Consider the following 7670-nt stretch of genomic DNA (forward strand, 5'->3'; position numbering starts at 1 on the left):
CTGTTGTAGAATGTGGATACAGCTTGTATGCTTATCTGTGGATATTGTTGATATACATATCTGTTGAGAATGTGGATATAGCTTTTATGCTTATCTGAATGTGAGATATTGTTTTTATACATATCTGTGGAAATAATGATAGAGCTAGCATGCTTATCTGTTGAAAAAGGGAAAAAGAAAAGTAATTGGGACTTGTAAGTCGTTGACATAAATATGTAATTTATGTGATTGTATCAGTGTTGACCAACTATCAATTGCCAATGTTTTAGTCATTGTCCATGGTTGGTTTAGTGTATTTCTACTGGGCTGTGGCTCACCCTATATGGGAACATCATTTTCAGGTACAGGAAGCATGCCACCTCCAAGGACATAGCTGGGAGGCTAGAGGCGGACATGTTTTGTTGTTTTACTTTTGATGTATTACATGTAACTTCAAGCCAAGGGCTTAATGTGTATCGAGTTAGTACTCTTTGTTGTAACCAAGTGTTAACTTGGAAAGCTGTAAGCCCGTAGGGCATTTTGTTATGATGTTAACATGTAATACTTATGTAATGAGACGCTAATGAATAATAGAAGGTGGTTTGTTTATTCGTCAACGTATGTCTTGTTTGATGGGATTAATGTTGTTATTTTGAGGGCGTTACAACTTGGTATCAGAGCGTACCGGGTTCGAATACTTTGGGTACGTGGGAAGTGATTAGGATCACAATGGGTTTGTCTCGCTTGATAGAGACTTAGATGTGGTATCATATGCTATGTGCTTAAGTGATAACATGTTTATGTGACTATGTGGGTATGGGATTTAATTTCTGGGATGTTGATTGGATTCTTGAGTTTCTGGAAGTCTTGTTGGAAAAGCACTTGATCAATGCTATTTCTAACCGGAACTCTAGTAACGCCTTGGGACTATCATTATCCGGAAATGAAATTCGTAAGTGCTTATGTGGAGTGAATTACACTTGTCCATGCATTAGGACGTGAGTGTTTAGTTTCGGCACACCTATGAATGTGCTAACGTTCTGTGTTACCTTTATTAGGATGTCAGGACGAGGAAGAGGAGCTAGGTGAGGTAGACCTGCGAGGCAGGAAGCACCGTTACAGGGTGAGATTCCGGCAGTGCAGGAGGGAGTGGGGCAGGCCAATGTGGCCGAACCAGTGGGTCAGCAGGCTATGGGTGCCTTGGCCAGAGAGATAGCAGGAGCTTTGGGTATTCTTAGAGCTGGGAATCAGGCAGCTGAGGCAGGGCCTTCTTTCTTGAAGAGGGAGTTCTTCCGGTGTAATCCGGACGAGTTTATCGGGGATCCTAAAGAGCCGCTTAAGGCAGATGAATGGCTCGAACAGACAACGAAGACGTTTGAGATGCTTGGCATCGAGGACGGAGCACTGAAAGTGACCTTGGCATCCTTCCAGCTGAAGGGAGATGCGGGTCAATGGTGGAAGTACGAGAAGGCTCGTATTAGTGGTACTTGGGAGGCGTTTATAAATGCTTTTCAGGAGAGGTTTTTGTCTGCTGTAGCAAGGGAGAAGCTGAGGGATCAGTTTAGCCGGCTTAATCAGCAAGGCTTGTCAGTGGCCGAGTTTGAGGCTACTTTTACCAGTCTGTCTAGGTTTGCGCCTGAACTGGTGGCGTCTGAGGAACGCCGTTGCTATGAGTTTGAGCGGAAGTTGAGGCGGGGCCTCAAGTTGAGAGTTGGTGGGTCTTATATCCGAGAGTATAGACATCTGGTAGATGCTGCAGCTCATATGGAGCTCATGATGCAGGAGGAGGATGAGGGGCAGAGAGGCTCCAAGAGGAGCCAAGATAGTCAGAGTGATGGCAGGAGGCAGAGGGGTTCTAACCCTCAGCAGTCGCAGGGTGGTGTTGCTAGATCGACCTTCCCAGTCCCGAGTGCAGGCTCTGGGAGAGGTGGTCAGGGGGAATTCACTTGTTACAAGTGTGGCCAGCTGGGTCACAAGGTTTCAGTTTGCCCGCAGAAGGGTGGGGGTCAGAAAGCTGCTTCTTCATCAGCTAGACCACAGAGTCAGAGTTTGGGCAGGGGGTAGCTCTTGACTTGTTATCAGTGTGGACAGCCTGGGCACATGAAGAGGTTTTGCCCACAGTTGAGTGCCACTTCGGGAGCGTCTGGCTCTAGGCAGACGCAGGGTTTTCAGCCAGCTCAGTCTGTGCAGGCCTCGAGGGCCAATCCGGGAGTTTCGTCATCCCAGTCTGTGCAGCAGTCTTTTGCTCCGCGAGGTGAGCAGGTAGACCAGGGGCCTACGGGGCGCGTGTATGCCGTTACCGCGCAGGATTTAGTACCGGCTCCATCAGTAGTGAGAGGTACTTTTCTGTTTTGCAACTCGGTTGCTAATGTGTTGATAGACACGGGTGCATCTCATTCTTTTGTATCTGCTGCATTTGCATCTGTTTTGGAATTGGAGTTCGCACAGTTAGCATCTCCTATTTGTGTGGTATCGCCTTTGGGTGGTGAGTTGATCCTGAAACAGGGTGTTAGAGGATGTGATATAGAGGTCGCCGACTATAGGCTTCCTTTTCCGTTTGTTGTCATGCCCATGAAGGGCTTTGATGTTATTTTGGGTATGGACTGGTTATCGTCATACCAGGCTGTTATTGATTGCTACCGCCAGAGGGTCACGTTATGTACCTTGAGCGGGGAGTGGTTCCATTTCTTGGGAGACCGGGTTGGTAGTGTTTTGCCACCGGGGTATGATTCGCGAGGGCGAAGTGAACTTAGTAGTTTACTTGCTAGCCTTGAGAGTAGCGAGTGTGTTGAGACTCTGAGTGTGTTGCCAAGGGTGGTTTGTGAGTATTCGGATGTCTTTCCCGAAGATCTTGTTAGTTTGCCACCTCACCGAGAGATAGAGTTCTCTATTGATTTAGTGCCTGGTACGGCGCCGATTTCTATGGCACCTTACCGTTTTGCTCCAGCAGAGTTGGTTGAGTTGAAAGTTCAGCTCCAGGAATTGCTAGATAAGGGTTTTGTTCGCCCTAGTGTTTCGCCGTGGGGAGCACCGGCCCTCTTTGTTAAAAAGAAAGATGGTGCCTTGAGACTGTGTATTGACTATCGAAAGTTGAATCGGGCTACGGTTAAGAATAAGTATCCTATGCCCCGTATAGATGATTTGTTTGACCAGTTGAAGGGTTCCCGTTGTTTCTCTAAGATAGACTTGAGATCGGGTTACCATCAGTTGAGGGTCAGGGAGGAAGATATTCCTAAGACGGCATTCCGTACGCGGTATGGCCATTATGAGTTTCTGGTGATGCCATTTGGGCTTACCAATGCACCGGCAGTCTTTATGGACTTGATGAACCGGATTTTCCGGGAGTTCTTAGATCGATTTGTGGTTGTCTTTGTGGATGACATCCTTATCTATTCGTCTTCTGAGGAGGAGCACGAGGCACACTTGAGAGTGGTACTTGAGTTACTTAGAGCCCATAGGCTGTATGCCAAGTTTGGGAAGTGTGAGTTCTGGCTGGGGGAAGTCAAATTCTTAGGCCACGTGGTATCCGGGGAAGGAGTGTCTGTTGATACATCCAAGGTTGAGGCAGTGCAGGATTGGGCACAGCCTAAGAGTGTATTTGAGATCCGCAGTTTTCTGGGATTAGCTGGGTATTACCGTCGGTTTGTGAAAGATTTCTCCAGGTTAGCGTCATCATTGACCAGACTGACTAGGAAGGGAGTCAAGTTTGTGTGGAGTGAGACTTGTGAAAAGTCGTTCCAAGAGCTGAAAGTTAGATTGACCACCGCTCCGGTGTTGATTATTCCGGAGAGAGGGTTGGGTTATGCGGTTTATTGTGATGCCTCACGAGAGGGTATGGGTTGTGTGTTGATGCAAGGGGGGAAAGTGGTAGCTTATGGCTCACGTCAGTTGAAAACACATGAGAAGAATTACCCCACACACGACCTAGAGTTAGCAGCTGTGATCTTTGCCTTGAAAATCTGGAGGCACTACCTTTATGGTGAGAAGTTCGAGGTGTTCTCGGACCACAAGAGTTTGAAGTATCTGTTTACACAGAGAGACTTGAATCTGAGGCAGAGGAGATGGATGGAGTTCATTGAGGATTATGATTTTGAGTTGCATTATCATCCGGGAAAGGCCAATGTTGTGGCCGATGCCCTTAGTAGGAAATCTATTAGTGATGTAGCTTGTATAGCCATCCGGGAATGGGAGATGTTGGGAGCACTTGGCGAGTTTGATTTGCTACTGGGCGAATCTGTTGAGGCTGCGGCCTTGTTTTCTGTTGTTGCGCAGCCTACACTTTTGATTAGAGTGTTAGAGGCACAGAGAGGTGACCTTGAGGTAGAATCCCTCTGAGAGAAGATCTCCAGTGGGAAAGTTGAGAAGGGTTTGACGGTGTATCCCGACCTGAGTGTGAGATACCGAGACCGTTTGTTTGTACCGGAGGCTTGCCGTGAGGAAGTACTCCGAGAGTTTCACCATTCGCGCCTTGCGGTGCATCCGGGAGGTACTAAGATGTATCAGGATTTGGGTCGCCAGTTTTGGTGGCGGGGTATGAAGAGAGATGTGGCTGTTTTCGTATCGAAGTGCCTTACTTGCCAGCAAGTGAAGGCCGAGCATCAGAGGCCAGCGGGTTTGTTGCAACCCTTGCCTATTGCCGAGTGGAAATGGGAGCATGTCACTATGGACTTCGTTATAGGTCTTCCGAGGACTCAGCGGGGTAGTGATGCTATTTGGGTGGTTGTAGACCGGTTGACTAAGTCGGCGCACTTTATTTCTATGCGCGTGAGAGATTCGGTAGATCATCTTGCCGATTTGTATATTCGGGACGTAGTGAGATTGCACGGGGTCCCAGTGACGATCGTCTCAGATAGAGATCCTCGTTTTACTGCTAGGTTGTGGCAGAGTTTGCAGAGTGCCTTGGGCACTAAGTTGACCTTTAGTACGGCTTATCATCCTCAGACTGACGGGCAGTCCGAGCGTACTATTCAGATCCTCGAGGATATGCTTCGGGGTTGTGTCCTGGACTTCTGTGGGATGTGGGAGAGGCACTTGCCATTGGTAGAGTTTGCCTACAACAACAGTTTTCAGTCTAGCATCGGTATGGCACCGTTTGAGGCCTTGTATGGCCGACCGTGTAGGTCTCCAGTTTGTTGGGCCGAGGTAGGTGATGCACCTTTGTTGGGTCCGGAGTTGGTTAGGGAGACGACGGAGAAAGTTGAGCTTATCCGTAGGAGGCTTGTTACAGCCCAGAGTCGACAAAAGAGTTATGCCGACCGTAGGAGGCGGCCTTTGGCGTTTGAGGTAGGTGATCATGTCTTTCTGAAGATATCACCTAGGCGAGGCTTGATGAGGTTTGGGAAGAGTGGGAAGTTATCCCCTCGGTTTATTGGTCCTTTTGAGATCCTTGAGAGGATAGGTGAGGTTGCTTATCGGTTAGCCTTACCGCCGCAGTTGTCCGGAGTACATGACGTGTTTCATGTGAGTATGCTTCGGAAGTATGAGCCAGATCCATCACATGTGTTGGATTGGACCGATTTAGAGGTAGATGAGGATGCCTCGTATGAGGAGAGACCGGTTCGGGTCTTGGATAGGCGGGATCAGGTCCTGCGTGGCAAGACCATTCCTTTGGTGAAAGTCTTGTGGAAACATCACGGAGTGGAGGAAGCCACTTGGGAACGTGAGTTGGAAGTCCGAGAGAAATATCCGGACTTGTTTATTGATATGTAATTTTGTATTTAAATTTTACATTTTGTTGAACTTAAGAGCTTTTATATATGTCTTAAGTTGTGAAACATTGAAAATGTTTTGGTTATTGGAAGTATGTTTTGGAACTTGCCTCATATGGAAGTTGAATGTAACATTATAGGTGTTTAGTATATTGTTGACATTGGAAAGTTAGTGCATAATGTTGATGCATGTTAATAATACATATGTTGTTTACATATTGTGATATGTCTCTTGTTAAAGGGATGGGATGACCAGTAATGGGTCGAATTGTTGAATGTTAAATTGTAACATTGTTTAAAATGGAGGAAAACCTGTTTTTGAAAACTTGTGCTTAATTTCGGGGGCGAAATTCTTTAAGGGGGGGAGGTTATAGCGATCCCGGGTTTACCCTTGTTGTACAGTAATCCGGACATGTGTCCGTGAATGTTGGTAGTTGTTCATTTCCTAGTTTGCATCCTCTTTACTTTGTATTTTGAGTTATGGGATGTGTTGGGCAGATTTGTTACAGGTTGGTTGTGCTTGGGAGCCTAGTGTTGCTGCCCAGATTTTTGGTCCTTCGCTCGAGCGAGGAGGTTGTCGCTCGAGCGAGAGTAGTGTTGCCCCGGTTCTGGACCTGAGAGTTGTAGTTTCTGGCTCGAGCGAGCTTTTCGTGGCTCGAGCGGTCTGGGTTTTTCTTCGCTCGATCGAGAACTTCTTGGCTCGAGCGAGAGTTTTCTGTGTCTGGTCGCTCGAGCGACCAATCCTTCGCTCGAGCGAGAGTGTTTTATATCAGCGAACAGCAGCGTCTTAAACATCACTTTTTCACTTCTTTTCTTTGAGCAAACCCTTAATCCGACACCCTCTCTCTCTAAACTTGCTCTCTCTCTAAGATTTGATCTCCCTAGGGTGTGAATCTAGCCTAGGGCCTTTGTTAAAAAGATAGAGGGCGTTGAGAGCTTCAATTTAATCTGAAAAAGTTTGGATTTGGAGCAAGTTGATCTTGGAGTCTTCATCTCCTTTTGGGCTAAAACTTCAAGGTAGGGATATCCTACTCCTCTCTATGGGTTTTGTCTTTAGATTTTGGTATTTTGAGATGTTGGGCTTGGTTTGGTAATTTTGTAAAAGTTTGGGGCTTTTGTGTAATTTTACAAAAGTTGGGATTTTATTCATAATAAACCTAGATGCATGTTTGGCATAGAAAAATGGAATGATTGTTGAATCATTGATGAAAATGGAACCTAAGGGTTGAAATGTTAATTATGGAAACTGACCTAATTACATTGTTTAATTAATTGGGATAATTAATTGAGAAGAATGAGGAATGAAATGTTGATTGAATATCTATTGTGCGTTTATTTTCTGTTTAGAAATAACTGCTTTGGGCTATCGGTGGAGGATAGTCGTGATTGTTGTAGACAATGCATGATGATTAGGTAAACTGAAACTAATCAATGAAATGTGTCATGGAACTTGACGGTTAATTGAATACATTAATTGTATGTATTGTGTGATTGTATATAGAACCAATGTGTTTATATACGTTATGTGTAGAGGAGGAGATAGGGGATGTACTCCGCGGTTTAGGGGAAGATAGGGGATGGACCTCTAAACCGGATAGGTATTTGGAGGAGATAGGGGATGAACTCCGTAGACAGAGCTCATATGCTTGTCTAGAGAAGTGAAGATAGAGCTCATATGCTTATCTTTGTGAAGTGTGGATACAGCTTGTATGCTTATCTGTGGATATTGTTGATATACATATCTGTTGTAGAATGTGGATACAGCTTGTATGCTTATCTGTGGATATTGTTGATATACATATCTGTTGAGAATGTGGATATAGCTTTTATGCTTATCTGAATGTGAGATATTGTTTTTATACATATCTGTGGAAATAATGATAGAGCTAGCATGCTTATCTGTTGAAAAAGGGAAAAAGAAAAGTAATTGGGACTTGTAAGTCGTTGACATAAATATGTAATTTATGTGATTGTATCAGTGTT

This window comes from Camellia sinensis, chromosome 5 (assembly GCF_055761805.1).
Source record: "Camellia sinensis isolate YWXY chromosome 5, ASM5576180v1, whole genome shotgun sequence".
Lineage (NCBI taxonomy): Eukaryota > Viridiplantae > Streptophyta > Magnoliopsida > Ericales > Theaceae > Camellia > Camellia sinensis.